This window comes from Antedon mediterranea, chromosome 8 (assembly GCF_964355755.1).
Source record: "Antedon mediterranea chromosome 8, ecAntMedi1.1, whole genome shotgun sequence".
Taxonomy (NCBI): domain Eukaryota; kingdom Metazoa; phylum Echinodermata; class Crinoidea; order Comatulida; family Antedonidae; genus Antedon; species Antedon mediterranea.
Window position 1 is genome coordinate 1859992 of NC_092677.1, and position 17303 is coordinate 1877294.

Genomic DNA, 17303 nt, shown 5'->3' on the forward strand with positions numbered 1-17303 from the left:
GTATAATTATCATTCATGGAAAATATAGGAATATTTATAACAATATTGAATTTCTTTCTGATTTTATAGAACCAACATGAATGTAGCAATAAAGTTTTGACAATTTCTACCTAAATTCAACCAAAAAACAGTTAAAATTGTACCCAAAAAAACAGCAAAAATCCAGAAATGTTGAAAAAATAGTTTAATACAAATTACAGTATGACTATCCCATTATCATTCATAGAAAATAGGAATATTTCTAATTTTTTTTTATTGATTTTTTTGTGATTTCACAGAACAAACCTCATGTATATAATACAGTTTTGACAATTTTTACCTAAATTCAACATAAAAAAGTTAAAATTTTAACCCCCCAAAAAACAACAAAAATCCAGAAAATGTTGCTGATTAGCATAGTTTGTTACAAACAAACACATTATCTTTTTGAATGTCACTATTTATAACATTAGACATCACATTGGACGATTCGACAACGTTCAATTTGCACGGAATCACGAAATATCTAATGGCTTATACCAACTGACAGTATCAAAGCACGCAACCTTCACGTTTTAAGTCGCATGTTCATTTACGGGCTGTGAGCATGTACCGCATAGAATTAAGAATTCTTTTGGAATGTAATACTTGTAAATGGCTTTTGCAACAGTCACTATCATAAACGGCTCTGTATTAGATCAACACTGCCCAGTCAGGGGTAGCCTGACCGTAATGAGAATTGACAAGTAACTAGTTAGAGGCTTGCGTTTGTGTCAGATATTAATACGAAGCCGTTCTTTAGTTACAGTTATTCTACGAAAGGTTGTGTTAGGCTTATTAGTGTGGTATTACCGATTCATACAATGTTCTTCATACGTCATTAGAAAAGCATTACAAAATAAACATAGATGGTAATGCAGTGTCTTCATCATTTGAGTGTTATACAACTTTTGTATATATTTATTCTGTCTTTATACTGAATGACACTTTCAGTGCTGAAGCATTGCTTTCCAAAGTGGTTCAGTAGAGAAACATTGACAATATAATAACAAATAATTCAAAGACAACTAACACAGTAATTTACTTTAGTACACACACATTTACAATAAGATAACTATCTAAACATACAGATATAAAATGGGAAGAATTTAAGAAAAGTATTTTAAAATGTATTTTAAAAGTTTATAGTTAACTTTATTTGTACCAATGTAAACACCAATCAAAAATATTTTAATATTAGGTACTATTTTTTCATCCTGTCCATTTACTTACAATTTGATCTTACATCTTAATAGAAAGCTGCTGAAAAGTTGTTGAAATTTGGTTGCCAAGAATTTGTTATTGTTTTTGTTGATGTTGATTGTATTTTATGATGATTGGTTTGTATAGATAGGTAATAACTATTTTTTGCTCTATCTATTATTTCTTCAATGTTTGTCTTGTTTGTTTCATTCCCAAGGTTTATTTTGTCTTTCCAATTTTCCTTTTATTTTCAATGAGTTGTAATTTTCAGTAAATTCAAATTCAAATTCAACATTTATTTCATCAAATGCCATACAAATAATACAGAGCATAAAATGAGCATCAACCTAGAAGTAAACTTGTCTCAGTTGGCCCTTTAACATGGTTACAAAAAAAGTGAGAATATGAAGCTTTAGTAATAATATATAAAAAAAATGAAATGTTTAATATTTAAGTAAAAGAACATTTTAATTTTAAAAGAAATTGTGATTAGTAAAACAGTTCCCTAATTGCATAAACTATTGTATACAGTCGACTCTCCGAATACCGGACTCTCTGAAAACCGGACTTCCTGAAAACCAGACTCTCGGAAAACGGGACTCTCTGAAAACTGGACTCTCTGAAAACCGGAAACTCTTGAGGTCCAAAAGGTCCCAAATTCATTTTTACTATTCCAAATGGAAACCAGACATATATTAGGCCAGCCCAAAGGTGTCCATTGTTGACTAATAATGTTGTTATGTATGGTTATAAAGTACCATATTAACTTACCAAGTTATTATTTACTATGACAACTCAGTTTAATTTTTAACAAATAATTTCGACTGACTGCTAGACAGATGATGAAAATGTACAAAAAATGTTAAAACCAGACCACATCTAAGATCTGGTAAAAGTTTATAAAAGTATTGAGTATTGAACTTGATACAAGCTACATTGAAAGCCTACTTGTGTGTACTTAATATACCATTAAATACTGCAATGACGCAAGTACTCGTTGACAGCTACTTAAATACTATAAATAAACATGAATTTATTTTCCAGACTCAAAATACCATTTTTTTTTCCATCAATAATAAGTTTAATGAAATTTTTGAATTAGATATAATCTGTTCTTAATACAGTTATCAATCAATGCAACTATTGATCTCAAAATGGAGAAAGCTATTTTATCACTAAATAAACATTCAACTTTGATACATACACATCCCTTCCATTTTCTTATAATTTATTTTATTTGGAACAAAATATAACTTATTTCCAATATTAGTCTTTTTATTCTTTAATTCCTAAATTGGGTAATCTAGTTAAGATTTTCTGTCAACCTTCCTAAAAGTTAACAGGTTATTTATTATTTGCATTTTGAACACCTGTTACAGGTGTCACTATAACTGAAATTCAATTATAATATTCTGTAAACATTTTGTTTCGTTTATTTTATTTTATGTATTTTTTTGGAAAAAAAACCGTCTGGGGCTTCTAAATAGACAATGAAGCTCTATAGGTCATAAGACAGAAGTCCCAGCTTAAAGTTTACTGACTATTAGTATTATAACTGCTGCTGCTAAGATTGGGTGTGTCATCAATTACATACTGTACTGTATCTGTCTTTTTGTAATGTAATTTTTATGACGTCAATGAAGTATAAAGGTTTATTGTTTAGTTTGGCAATAAACAAATCTTTATTGTTTACTGAAAATGACTCAATTTATATTTATTGATGAAGAGAACTGTTAAAAAAACCAATGAAAATGAAAACATAATTAAAAAGAAAGAAAACAAAAAGCACATTATGAGGAAAAAGAAAATAGTTATCTACAAGGTAAAACAAGTTATTCAATAAATTACATAAAACAAAATTTGTAATTTTTATGCAAAAGTAAAATCTTGCATTCCTATTGGTCCAAAAGAAACTCATTTGCTGACAATAGCCAATAGGAGTTGTTCTATTAACAGTGTTCTGCAAAAGATTGTGATATTAGTTGCAAGGCTTTAGAATTTAGATACCTAACTAGCTAGGTTGTTTTGTGTGAAAGTCCTCCAGTGACTAGGAATCGTTTGTTGCAATTGTTAAGAAGATTTACCCTGAATGGTTCTCATTTTAAAAGGATTTATTATAATTGAAAGGACTTGCTCTGAATTCCTAATACACTGTCAAGTGGCTGGATTACCAGAGAAGAAAGAGAGGATCTTGCCTTGACTGTAATCAACTCAAACTACTCTAAGCTGTCGTGCCACAAGCATAGACAATTAGTTATTCGTCTAATTGTAAACAACTTTAGTTTAGGTAGGCCAATACTATTATTATTCATATCTCATTATCATTCATATCTAATTATTACATTGATGTTTATTGATTAAGTTGTTGTAGTAAATCTTAATGTAAAGTTGTTGTGGTTTCTACTACTAACTACTTGGTTCCAAACTGTTCATACTTTATTTGTTTATCTGTAATAATCTTGTTAACAAATGCATTTCTTTCTACTATCTTACTATTTTCCATTTTTTAATATTAGACTAACATCGAATCTTGAATCTTCATTTTTTCCCTACATTCTACCATAGCCTAGCTCCCAGTGAATCTGCTTTTTTTTAAATGATCTCTTGTTATAATTTTAATACACTGTTCTTTCAAAAACTAGTACCTATACTTAAGTTCAAACTTATTAGTGTACCCTCAAGGTACCGGTAATTAAAGCAACATTAAATATAAGAGTGTTTTTCCTTCAGTAAAGCTTAACTTTCCTGTGTTTTTTAAAGCCTTGGTTCTATGCCATAATACATTCTATATCAAATTTACTTTAGTGACTTGTAGCCTTAGGTAAGTAAATATACATGTTAGTATGAACTTGAAAAACACAGTTCAAGAAACTGCTATCAACTAATACTTTTATCAAGATTTAAATATATTATCAATATTTACTTATATTGGATAACACACATGATATTTTAAAGCCTATTGAACAAAGTATATGTCAAGTATGATGTATTTATTTATGGGTCTATGATTATTATAAACTATATACTTTATATAACAAAGTTTTGAAGGCAAGACTGGGTAAGTAAACCTTTTTCTTGATGTAAATAAAGCACTGTTTTTACCTGGTTAATTCTCTGGTGGTTTGCTTGCAATTTCAATAACAATGCTCTACTATATTAAATAATCATGCTTTTAATTCTATCATGGAGAAAAATACTTTTTCCTTGGGTTTTAACTTACCTGATTGACTATCCCAAGGCCTTTGATTCAATCCTTTTTTTATCCATGATATTTGCTGAAATTCCTGAACACTATTCTAAACTCTAACATACAGTACTTTATTCCCTTCCTAAAGAACTAGCATATTGGAAACAATCATATATTGTTTCACTAAAGATTATTAAAACTAAATGTTAAACTCTGAGTTTTCTCTGAAAAAAATACTGTTTTCGCTGCTAAAAAATAATTGGCTTTCCTGGCCCAGATGTCTGTTTTTCTGCATAAAATGCCAGGTTTTCTATTTCCCAAAATGTCTTGTTCTCCACTGCTCAAAATGTATCTTTTTTTTCTGCTCACAATGTATATTTTTTTCCTGCCTAGAATGTATGTTTTTTTCTGCACAAAATGTCTAAAATGCGTTTTACGTACTAGGAAAGAATTTGGAACTTTTTGGACCTAACAGCAATTCTTATTTCAAGCCAAGGATTTTTTAATCTTTTTAAAAGGGCACTTCTTCAGAAAATAAGGGGTTTGTTCAAATTCACTAAATTCAATTAATGTGTTTGACATACAATGTAATAATGTTTTCCATCTAAAGATGTTTTTAACAAGGAAAAGTAGAGAAGATTTAAGAATACAGCTTGAGGTGGAATTGTTGACAATATTTCGTTAAGAAGTTGAATCCGTATTGATTTGTACGTATTGTGTTCGTCTAGGCTAGTTAATCCAGATGCAAATCATTAAACAATGCGTACAGGGTTGATAACCTGTGTTCAAATCGCTACAAGAATGCTCAAGTATTGATAAATCTAGCCTACAACACCTGAACGGAAGTGTTTTCAAGACAATCAACAGATAGGCATAGACTGATGTGTATGCGAAAGAATTGACTTCGCTGATCATGTCCTACTTGTCTGGTACTGCTGATAGTTCATCATTGTTAGCATTGTCTTTGTTAAAATCTGATTTCGATTTCTTTCTGTTTTATACTTTTGTTTTATATTGTAATTTACTTTTGAGATTTTTAGTTAAATTTGCATAAAGGTCTGTTCCTATTGGTTTTCTTTTCTACATATTTAGATTTTAAACCTACATTTTTATATCTTTCAAAAGATAGTGATATTATATAATAATAATATTGTCATTGATACTAAAATCTTGTATAGTAATAAACAATGACCATTGACACTGAAATCTGCAAGATCTAATATAAAAATAAGAATGTTTTCTTTTTGTTATTTACAGTCAATTTTAGGAAAATACCCTTAAACATCTGCAGAATATGGCTGCCTACCTCTATATCTTTATATCTACAATCATTTATTTATCCTTTTTGTATTATATTGCTTGTTATGATGGAATGCAAAACTTTAAAAAGGTAGATTTATTTCTTTCAGTCATTTTAAAAGTCGTAAAAGTATCTGTAGATTTTGATTGAGATAGTGATATTGTGTGCAATTAACTGTTGATGGGTTTTGATTGTTAAATTACCTAGAACGAGATTAGTAATTCAAATATTTGTTCGATTGAGTAGGTTTTACATGAGAATTGTCAAGTTTTTAAAGTTTACTTGCACTATATGGAATTTTAAATAGTTCTGACTGTTTGCTTGGCACAAGTTTGATATATTTATTCACAATGCATCTTTGGTAATTCAAATTTATTACTTCTATTTTTATAATAAAATAACAGATATTGTTGGAATATTTAAAATATTTGCTATTAAAGTAATGCATTGTTTAAACAATTGAAATTTATATTTCCAAATGAAAAAAGAGAAAGTTTCTTGTTTGAAATTGCTCGATTACAGTATGTCAGTATGGTATTTGAATTTGTTTTATTTTGCTTAATATTTGATACGAAACTTGGAAGAATAAAAAATAGGGTAATTTACATAAGATCATAATGTACACACAGTATAGAGTATGATTTTAAAAGGTGCACTCTTGAGTAACATTTTCTGACTTAGTGGAGCATGGAGTGTGATATAAAATTACTGCATGCTACCTGTAGGCAGATAATACAATATAACAAATGATATTAACTTTAAAAATCAATCGTTTGATCTTTGTGATAAGAAGCTGTCTAAGTATATAAGTTACAAAATTGACATAACATTGGCTAGTCAGGTGTGTCACATGCATGTTTAAGGTGAACTATAAGTGAAGTTCATTAGTAAAATTGTACTATGAAATTTAACTTTTGTGAGTCAAAAGCAAAATGTCTCACAAAACAGGTGCTTCCAATCTATTAACTATAAAGCAAATTCAAAAAGTGTTGATAAAAATTCATAAAAAAATATGATTTGGTTAAGTGTTTATTGTTTGTGCTGTTTGATATTTGCAAGATTTATGACCGTGTGCTGAGGTATTTGCCCTCTGACGCCATTCTGTAATTCATAGAGTATACCAACATCTGCAATTCATATTTAGTTTTTACTTTCTCTGGGTTTCATTTGTGTTCATAAAAATCAATGGCAGTTTTATCAAAAGCTGTGATTGTTGGTAAATTTAGGGTTGTTTTATGTTGGTGCCTTGGGGCAAAAAGTGTTGAGGTCTTTTAAATTGTGATGTTAAAGTTTATAACCTGTAACATTGTTTATATATCTGTTTACTTCATCAGAATTTACTTTTGGAAGAACCAGATTTTGACACAACCAACTCTTTAACTAGATTTAATTTGTCACTATGACGAATTATAGGTTATATGCATTGATTTAAATAAAGATAATTGATTTTTAAAATATATATTGATTGATTGATTTTCTCAGAATCTTTAATTATTTATAATATATGATAGGACCTTGCTAACGCGAACACTATAGCCGGTATCACAATCCGATCAAAGATCCATATGCGTATAATGTCATAAACCACATTTGTTGTTACATAATATGAAAGACATAAGTTAATTTTTATCTAGATTTCATTATAAATCATGTGTATAATCTATACACTAAGAAATAAATTTGAACAATACGGATAATAAAAAAAAAATCTTATTTCGTTTCCCAAGGTGAGACTCGAACTCGGTACCTTGAATGCCATTGACACGAGCACAGACCATCGAGCCATACACAACTGACTAAAAGTTGGAGAAAAATTCCTCCGTGTATTTACTATGCAGTAACCACTTTGGTGCAGATAGATTATTACATACCGCAATGAATTATAATGTTTTACTATGATGACATCTTTAAAAATTTAAAAAAATGATGCACTGTCAAACTATATACTTTTAACTTTAATATATGAACTTCTTAAGGAAGAAAGTTAACGTTAAGTTTGTTATTTTGGCCTAAGAAAATGTTATAATTTGTTTGATTGTCGAAATTAATTTTGTTAAATTTAATATGCCATTAATGATGACTTAATCAACTTTTGTTCTTCTAATTTCATAATAAATCATACATATGATACATACACTTCAAGAAAATTAAATAAAAAATAGGTGTTCCCGAGCATTCTAACGATATATATTAATTTTAAAATTTAGCATATTTTCACCATTTTGTTAACTTACACGTGCGTAGCCCGTCACTTTTGACGTGCTCGTATAACGCTGTTTCGCGTTGAAAAGTGAATAAAATATGATGATATTATTAAAGAAAGGTTATACAACAGTAATCGGACACAAACAGTGCGCATTAACGTTTGACGCGCAGTGCGCGTGCAAAAATCTGCGCACTCATGGCAATTTTTTAAATGCTTAAAATTGCCTGAAACGTACTCTAATTTCATCGAAAATAAATTCTGACAATTTTCAACATTTTAAGCGCGCGTACGCATGCGTTATATGCGCTACGCACGTAATTGTATTGCCATATGATGAAATATGACCTGAAATTTATGAGTACCAAATTTTGTTTAAAAGTGATTCATGTTTGTGAAGATATGATTACAAACGTGATTTCGTTAAATCGCGCGTAGACCGCGTAATTTTTGATTGCGCATCGTGAAAACATAACCACATCGATTCCTGGCCATAAGGAATATACTCTGAAAAATTGACTTAGATAGATGAAACTGATGCCAAGATAATTCACGGACAAATAGTGCTAAGGAAAGAATAAATAAATAAATAAATAAATAAATAAATAAATAAATAAAGATTTTGACAGAATCAAGAGGTTATATGCATATCATGCATATAACCTAATAATTATTGTTATTCTTTTCAACAATTTGCATTACACAGTACTACTACTTCTTTTTTCTTAAAAATTTTGAGAAAATCAGTAACTAGGCAGACCATTTTTATTTCTGATTCCTTTTTAACTTGATATACTGCAGGTCTTTTACGTTCTGCAACTTCTGATGAAGTTTTTAAATTGAGGTTAAGTCTCTGGAAGCTGTTAATTATACTCAGTACTCAGAAGAAAAAAAAAACATTGCTGCATTTTATAGAAGGTAGCAGCCTATTCTGGTTGCTATGCAGTCTGTCACTAGTTGTACTATGTAGTGTTTTTCCCTTGAGTTTAACTTTAAAATGACAGTTAGTGTACCAGCCTAGTTTATTGTACCTCTGAGATTGCTTCACCTGCTTTTTAACATACCTCTACAAACAACCAACATTCATCACTTTTGAAGGGTTTTATTTGTCCTGGCTTATGCAAACTTTTTAGTAATAAACTTTGATATGATTTTTTATGACTTTTTAAAAAATATTCCTGAAAAAATAAGTTCACTGCACTATTTTTGTATTTTGCTGTTTTGCCTGCAGTTGTCTATAAACCATGGAGGAACACCTCCATGTCTAAACCATATATTCTCCAATGTCTAAACCAACGCCCTTGGTATATCTGCAGGACATCTGCCTATGATTGGTGAAGACATCAGATTTGTAATAAAGTCATCATTTTACACCAATTTGTTCAATGTATGAAAGATTAATGTTACTTAGTCTCTCATCAATTGAATAATGATGCCTGTTGTTATAATTCTATGATCTAACTGTAATTTAGGTAATTAATTTTGACCTCTTTGGAGGTCATTAGTCCTGTATTTCATTGACATTTCCTATTTTATCTTTGAAGGATGTATTTACATTTTCAGTTTTTACTAAAATGTTTATGAACAATTATTACTATGATGAAATGCAGCAAATATTCATATCATTCCAATTTCTTCTTTATGTTCTAGTCATTCAATTATGTCTTTATTCTACATTTCTTTAATAGTAAAGAAAAGCTTTATACAGTACAGTACTGTAAAAGTTTAATTCTGAACTAAAGTGCCAATCAGTAAATGTTCCTGTAACATATGTTGATTTATTTGACCTTTCCCTTGGGCTAGAGGTAGTTGACACTGCTATCTGATGCGAAATAACACTTTTTATTTGAATGGTATCCAACACCAGAATCTGAAAGTTTAACATATCATATTTTATTTGGGTGTACACAATACTTGCTTTCACTTTAATTAACTCTGGTACCACAATACTTCCTGGTTGTTTTAAACAAAATGCGAACAAACTAGAGAATGGATTTAGTAGAAATACAATAATTGAGATGCTCTATATAGTAGATTTTGTATGAACAAAATGATTACTGTATTATAAATGGTCAATGGTTGGTTTGTATCTGTCTTGTCTCTTAGTCTACACTATCAAACTTTATGCGACAACAAAATGTATATATGGACATAATGATGTCATATCATATTTGGGCATATCACACTTTTTTTGTCACACTAGTTTGATAGTGTAGACAGAGCTTAGTTAAAACTGATCATTGAAAGAGTGAAAATTTTACAATTTTTTTTTGCTTTTCGATTGTCAATGAACTGTGTTGTTTCTAACTTACTTTAAAGGTGTGCCAAAACCTGAGTGAAAAGTGAATAATTTGTATGGAAACCACTACTTCACGCTACTAAGGCATTTAATGTGGACGTCTCCATCATCTATTATCTAAGCCTGGCTTCAATAACTCTCACTAAAAGTAAGTTTTTCTACATGTCCTGTTTTTGTAAATCTATAGTCTGAATGAAAAAAATTTAAAAGCTTGTACACACATTTTCAGTAAACTGTTTACTGTATTAATCTGTCTAATAACCTATCTATAGTATTAACCTTTAATTTTACCAGTTTCTGACAAATTTTTTTCTTGCAATATTATTCAAATACAGTATGTTTTTATTGATTGCATTTCATAACTAAATTTAGTTAGAAATATAGCATTTTGAGTTGAGGTTTTTATTCTAGCCTTAGGCAACGAGAGGTTCAACTCAAATCTAATAGCTTGTCTAACAAGAGAAAAACTACTATAATGTGTGCTTTGAAGCCTGTAAAATGCATTCAGTAAATGTAGTGATTTGTGAAATTAGCTAGGCCTGATTACATGGAAGACCATGAGCTGCAACATAGGGTCTGTTTCTGCTGCATAACACAATTTAACCGGTTATTTTAAAATAGATTAAAAATAGATAACAATAACAAGACCGCGTTTCTGCTCAATTTGTGCTCCGAAATAACCGGTTAAATCTATGGGCGGTCGTCGAGCAAAACGTCATTATTACCCAAAATGCAATACACTCAGACGGAGGTAGTAAGTTGGCTGTTTGTTTACATCGACGTCAGTACACACGTGTGATATCGCCGAACATCTCAAATATGTTAACATAATAAAATGTTGTCTCCAGGTCTACAAGTTTTGTTTTTTGTAAAGCCTACTTACCATCGCTAAATAAAATTAATTCTCATGGCGCCTTCAATAACATGGGGAGGGTCGTGCAGTGCTCGATCGCCTAGGATAATTATTATCTTAGCCTATCCTCAAAGGCGATGTCATACGGCCCTTCCCACGTGAACGACTGTTGTCTTTCGCGCGAGCGCGGTCCTACCATGGAGGTAATTTTTTACCTCCATGGTCCTACTAAACACCAAACGGAAACAATAACGAGACTCAGAATGTTGCAATACCTTCCAAACGAGGGTAGATAATTTTTAATTAATTATGAAAACCCAACTTTTATAGCAAAAATCGTCCGAATTTATGTTAAAAACGGTGAGTTTAGCCACAAAAACTTAAATCAAACAAGAGTATCCAAGTCATAAAATATCGCACGCACATAGTGCCTTTAATAGAATAATGAGTATTGAACATTATTTCGTACGTATTCGTATGTACTAACATAAATAATAACACACTTCTATGCTTAATAAAATGATATTTAATATCTTATCAAAGGCTCTGACAACCTTTGTTTTCGGTCGATGTGATGTTTTTCTAAAAAATGATATTATGTAAAACGATCAAAGTAAGATTGTTCATTGTTCTCCTATTAACACTTTCACCGCCAAAGACGGAAATCTCCGTCTTTCGATGCCCAGCGCCAGACCGCCAAAGACGGAAATTTCCGTCTTTGGCTTTTTATTGCACAATTTGTTAGATCATGTATATATGGACCACATATAAAAATTTCAACATCCAAATCGACCTGGACCGCAAATATTTTGATACTTTATTAACCCCTAGTGCCAATGACCCAGCTGGCCTACATCGCGTCTTATCCGTAAACAACATAATGTGCTTACTGCAGACGAAGCAATTGCAGAAATATTTGCCGACTCTGACTCTGAAAATGAGTATTTATTATCCCCAGATGATGAAGGTATATTTGTACCTAAATCTGGTTTATAAAATGTAATAAATAATTGGAGATAATTTAGCTAGCCTGGCTTAGACTAGTTTGTAGAATAGGTTGAGAAACGTGACACTGACAGACGGTGCAGCCAGGCTAAAAACCTCATTATCTCTGCTTTGTTCTCCGATTGAGCCTAAAGTGCTAAAAGTGAGCCAAGTTCTTTGTACAATTATGTGATATTACAGTTTTATTTCAATAAAGTGTTTGGTACCATTGGAAAGTTTATTTCTATCTCATTATTTGAGTGTATATTGCATGTTATTCTGATTACAAACACCTTTGCTATGAGCTTTGAAAAACAGGTAAATTTATCTAAAATGGCTGGCGGTGAGGGGTACTTCCTTTGTTGAATGCCTGGCGGTGAAAGTGTTAAAGGCACTAAGGGCGTGCCATAAATACGCTGTTTGGTTTCAGTTTTTGTTGCTAAATTCATCGGTTTTAACATAAATTCGGACGATTTTTGCTATAAAATTTGGGTTTTCATAATTAATTAACCATTATCTATTCTCGTTTTGTAGGTATTTGCAACATTCTGAGTCCCTTTTGTTTCTGTTTTGGTGTTTATAGGACCATACCCTTCACGAGCGTGTATTAACGCCTCAAATTATTTTGCTTGGGTAGTCCGGAACTCCACTCCGAATTCCTCTTTTACTTTTGCAAAAATGCTCTTATATATCTGTGAATAATTTCTATTGCCTCCTGCCATCCTTCCCCGTACTTTCTCTTCCCCCCACAACTGAATAACATATCTTGTGATTTCATTCATCCACATACACGTTCACTTCTTTGTTCGACTGTCAAAACCACGAGGAAAACACACATGGTTCGCGACGGTATCTGACCCGGGTTCACAACTGTCAATCAAATAACCGTTATTTCGTGTTGCAGCTAAGAATTGCTCAGCGATAACCGGTTAAACGGCGTTCTAACACCGATTTAAATTGGTGTTTTTAACCGGTTATTTTGCGCTGCCTTTTAACCGGTTACCACAAATTTGTCCTGTTTCTGCTGCCAAGAAAATGGAGTTAATTTATTCACACCGATTTTAACCGGTTATTTTTTATGCAGCAGAAACAGGCCCATAGCAATAGTATGCTGGAGGCTGAACAGAATCACTGCTTTGTAGGAAGTGCTGTGGTTTTGTTTTGTATCTGAATCCAAGTTTTTAAAATTGATAGAATCCTTTGGGAAGTAGTAGTAGCACTAGTTAAATCATGTTACCTACTGTTTTTATTCAGGTTTTTTTTATTCACTTTTAATTAAGTCGCATATCAGTACAAGTTTAGTATTTCAAGATGTGGTATAAGATTTCTTCTTCAATTTCAACATTAAGGCTTGTCTCAGTAATTTCAAATCGATCATTCTATATAGATAAATGCATTAGCTGTCAAAAGTGAATTGATGGGTATTGAAACATTTCAACATATTAAAGATTATAATAATATCAACTATGATTTTGACAGTTATTATCATATACCATGATACAAATCATAGTTTAGTACTTTAAAGGAAATGAACTAAAGTGAGGTTGATGAGAATGTCTTGATCTTTCGTTTTTTTTATACTATTCTAAATGATTTAATCACTGAATCTTGTGTCATTGGTATATAAATCTCTAAAAAAATACCAAACCTCATGATTTTATTGGCTGTTCACTTTGTTGCATTGTGAATTTGACATCCCTCCAAGTATTAACATTAGAAACATTGTTAAAAATAATGATTTTAGAATTATTTCCATTTTCCTATCATGATGTTATGGACAGTTCCTGCAGCATCCAAGTTTTTAAGAGGTATGGGATGTACAAGGGTGCTGGAGTGTGTCATTAAAACAACAATGCTGTCCCATACTTAGATGTGGTCTCCCTAAGGTGTCAATCTGCAGCTTGGACCAGTTGCTTCTGATTGGCTTTGCAGGTGTTGGACCCTTCTAGGCAAATATCAAATCAAGCAATTTTCAAGTCAATCATGTGACCTCAACAAAATAGTACATATACTAACTTAACATTGCAAGTTTGATATCTGAGTCATACTTACTACCAGGCTTTGATACAAATTAAGTTACATTTTCAACAACTAGGTTGATATCCAATTATGTTTCCAGAAGTTTAGATTTCAGAAGAACAAAATAATTTGTGTTATGATGAAATATTTGATGTATTACTGAAAGCCTATACTGTATATATATACTGTAAAGACATTTTTACATTCGATTATTAAATAAAAGGAAATATAACATAATATAACATAAATATCAGAAATTTCTTTCATTTAGTAAAAAGTTTCTTTTAATTCAATAAACTTGCCACACTTTTGTAGAGGGCACTGTTATTGAATTTATTTAAATTTCTGGATGTTATCTCACCTCTGATCTTTAATTTCCAAACTTTTACAACAAACACAAATAAACAATTGCATCAATTGCTTCAACATCTATTCAAAGGTCAAAGGTAAGGAGAAATGTGCTGATTGAAGATATTGTGTATGTGGATGTGAACTAATTTTCTTTTAAAACATAATTATTTTTCTTCTGCCTGGGGTATTTTACAATGTTTGGTCAATTTAAAATAGAAAGAAAAAAAGGATATAGAGAGTGAAGGAATTTTTTTTTTCTTGAAAACTTCAGTAATAAACAATTGGAAATGAAAGAAAATATTTAAAATAATGTAAGTGTTTTAAACAATCTTGAAGATATAATAATGTCCATTTAAAAGCAATGTGTAAAAATAAAAAAAATAAAACTAAAGTGATTATAAATGATGCCGTGTAAATGTCATGTTTAATTTGTTCAGTAAATTAGTTTGTTTTTGCATTTAGACTCATTTACTCCTCTCCTGTAGTTTCCTAGTGGTGCTGTCAGTTCTGAAGTACTTTGTCGCCGCCAAACTCATACTTTAAAACTGCTCCTCACAGTTCCATTTTTAATTAAATTGTTCACCCTGCTTCGTAGCTTTGTCATTAATCGTAACTTTGTCTCTCAATTTAAATAGATACATTTTAGGGTTGTCATGGTTGATCATGTAAAGAATTTCTAAAAGGGTTATGTAGTAACAGGAACCTAGAGAGCATAGAGGGTGTACGTAACAGTCTGTTGGAAGCAATAGGGCCTACGTAGGTCCAGATCCATCACAGCAAGACACAAAACAATTCATTTTGTGTACATATTTCTCTCGTTTTAACCTCTCCTATTAAAATATGTTTTCATCAGCGGACCTGCCAAAGATCTTGCCGAGATTTTGAGTTAATGATTTTCCGCATTTGGCGGCCATACAAATCCCAGCATGCAATCAAGCTGATTAGGTTTTTGGTAGAATAACTAGCAGACTACGCCAGCAGGGTACACATCATTTTAACCAGCTTTCTCTATGCAAAAGGCCAGCAGAACAGCGTTTTAAATTGTTTGGCTAAATTCACAATCAACAATTAGGCCGATTATCGGATATGTAATATCTGAGTCTATATTTACATAACAAATAAGTCTTTTTAAATTGTCTCTGATTTGTTGGTTCACATATTTTGCATATCATCCATCCGAAGTTTCAAACTCATTCATTATAAAATTAATGATTTAAAATTATATTTTATACAATTTACTATAAAAATTTTTCGAGCATTCATTTAATTGTATAAACTTTGACCATTTATATTTTATTTAAAAGAAAGTCATTTTAAAATAATTAATGCAAACTATGTAGAACTAAAGGTTGGTCAATAAGTATCTGTTTGATTGATTTTTCTAATATTAATCCAAAACTATAAAAATAGCTATTGAAATTTATTTTATACAAATTTAATTGTTTTCAGAATCTATTACTTTCATACCACTAAATTTGTGTTAATTGTTGCTATGGTTACCAGGAAGTTTTGATAACATTTGTATAATGTTTGTTGTTAAAGGGAAATATATGTTGTTAATTGTTTCTTTGTTTTGATGTGGATGTAATGTACCGACATACAACGGACAGCTGATTTTGTTAGGTATCATGTGATCAAGTTGTGCGACAGTACATTGATAACTCGTTTTCTTAAAAATAAATGTTTTGCTATCCTTGGGTTGTTGTTGGAGTCCCTGTGAGCTAAGTTGTTTTAGTGGGCTGTTAGAGGGTGTTAATTACACCTGCAAAACTCTACCTTATCCACCTTTTCATTGAGCTGGAACTAATCAAGCGCAAGTATCCTGACCTGGTTGCCAAGGATAAGAGTCAAAGGTCATAGGAATTCATAATTGAAAACAAGTTTTCAGTTTCAAAAGTAATTGTTCGGCCTTTTAAACATTTTATTTTTTCATTTAAAAGAAATTTCAAATGAAATGTTCGAATTATAACAACATATTTTAATGATGTTTACTGTTGAAAAAAAGGTTTCATTCCTCTCAACTTGCTATCTATTACGATATTTTCAGTATTTCTGACAATTTCTGAAATAATATTTATTATATTAAGATAGTATTCTTCATCAAACTACAATTTCTTATATAAATTCCTATTTTTACAAAATAATATTTAATAAACTCAAATTTATAGACATACTGTATTATGTAATTTTTATTTAATTATTTCATTTAAATATTTGTAGCTTATATAAAAATAAATTTATATAACATCTTTCTAAAATAAACAACACATATTTAAATTTAGATTTTACGAAAATATAACACTTGGACTGAATTTAAAATTGATACACATGTATGGTGATCACTGTGGGGTGACATTCTGGGCTAATTTTGGAAGATTTGTACACGTTGCTGTGTAAATTTCTTCTCAAAACAAAAGTTAAGTACTTATAATAAGATCATACTTTAATACCGTACTCGTAAGATTGGTTGAAAAGGAATGACTACAAGAGGCACTAAAATATTAATTTATATTGAAGATTGGAGTATGTATTCATTCAATTTGCGACAGTCATTATCAGTAATTTAATGCTGATGTAGGAATAAAACCGGACATTGTCCATTGCAGAGTCTACATTGACCTTTAGCCTTTGACTTTCATCTGATCTCTCCTTTAAAATGCATACCACCTTTAAAAATTGGCACCCTGTTTGTGACATTAGGTGCACCTGGGGAGAACATAGTCCAAGTATATTTCTGTCCTTTCCTAATTCAATAGATAACTTCAGTTACAACTGCACGCTGATTCTAACTAAATCAAATTTACTATGAGGGCAGAAATAGCAGGCTCCGATAGCGACACTCTTGTAGTCATGGTGAGATTGTTGCATGATTTAAAGATCTACGAA

General features: G+C 30.8%; 1 protein-coding gene across 3 annotated transcripts in view; it reads left to right on the top strand.

The window, feature by feature from the left end:
• Window positions 1-17303, top strand: part of LOC140056646 (cell adhesion molecule-related/down-regulated by oncogenes-like) — a 47276-nt gene that overhangs the window by 11430 nt on the left and 18543 nt on the right. For 2 of the 3 annotated variants that reach the window (XM_072102090.1, XM_072102093.1), the window contains exons 1-2: window positions 3232-3508; window positions 10231-10358. The gene's annotated coding sequence lies outside the window, so the exon portion shown is untranslated. Of the gene's footprint in view, window positions 1-3231; window positions 3509-10230; window positions 10359-17303 lie in introns of those variants that run through there. The other variant, XM_072102091.1, reaches the window with a different exon arrangement.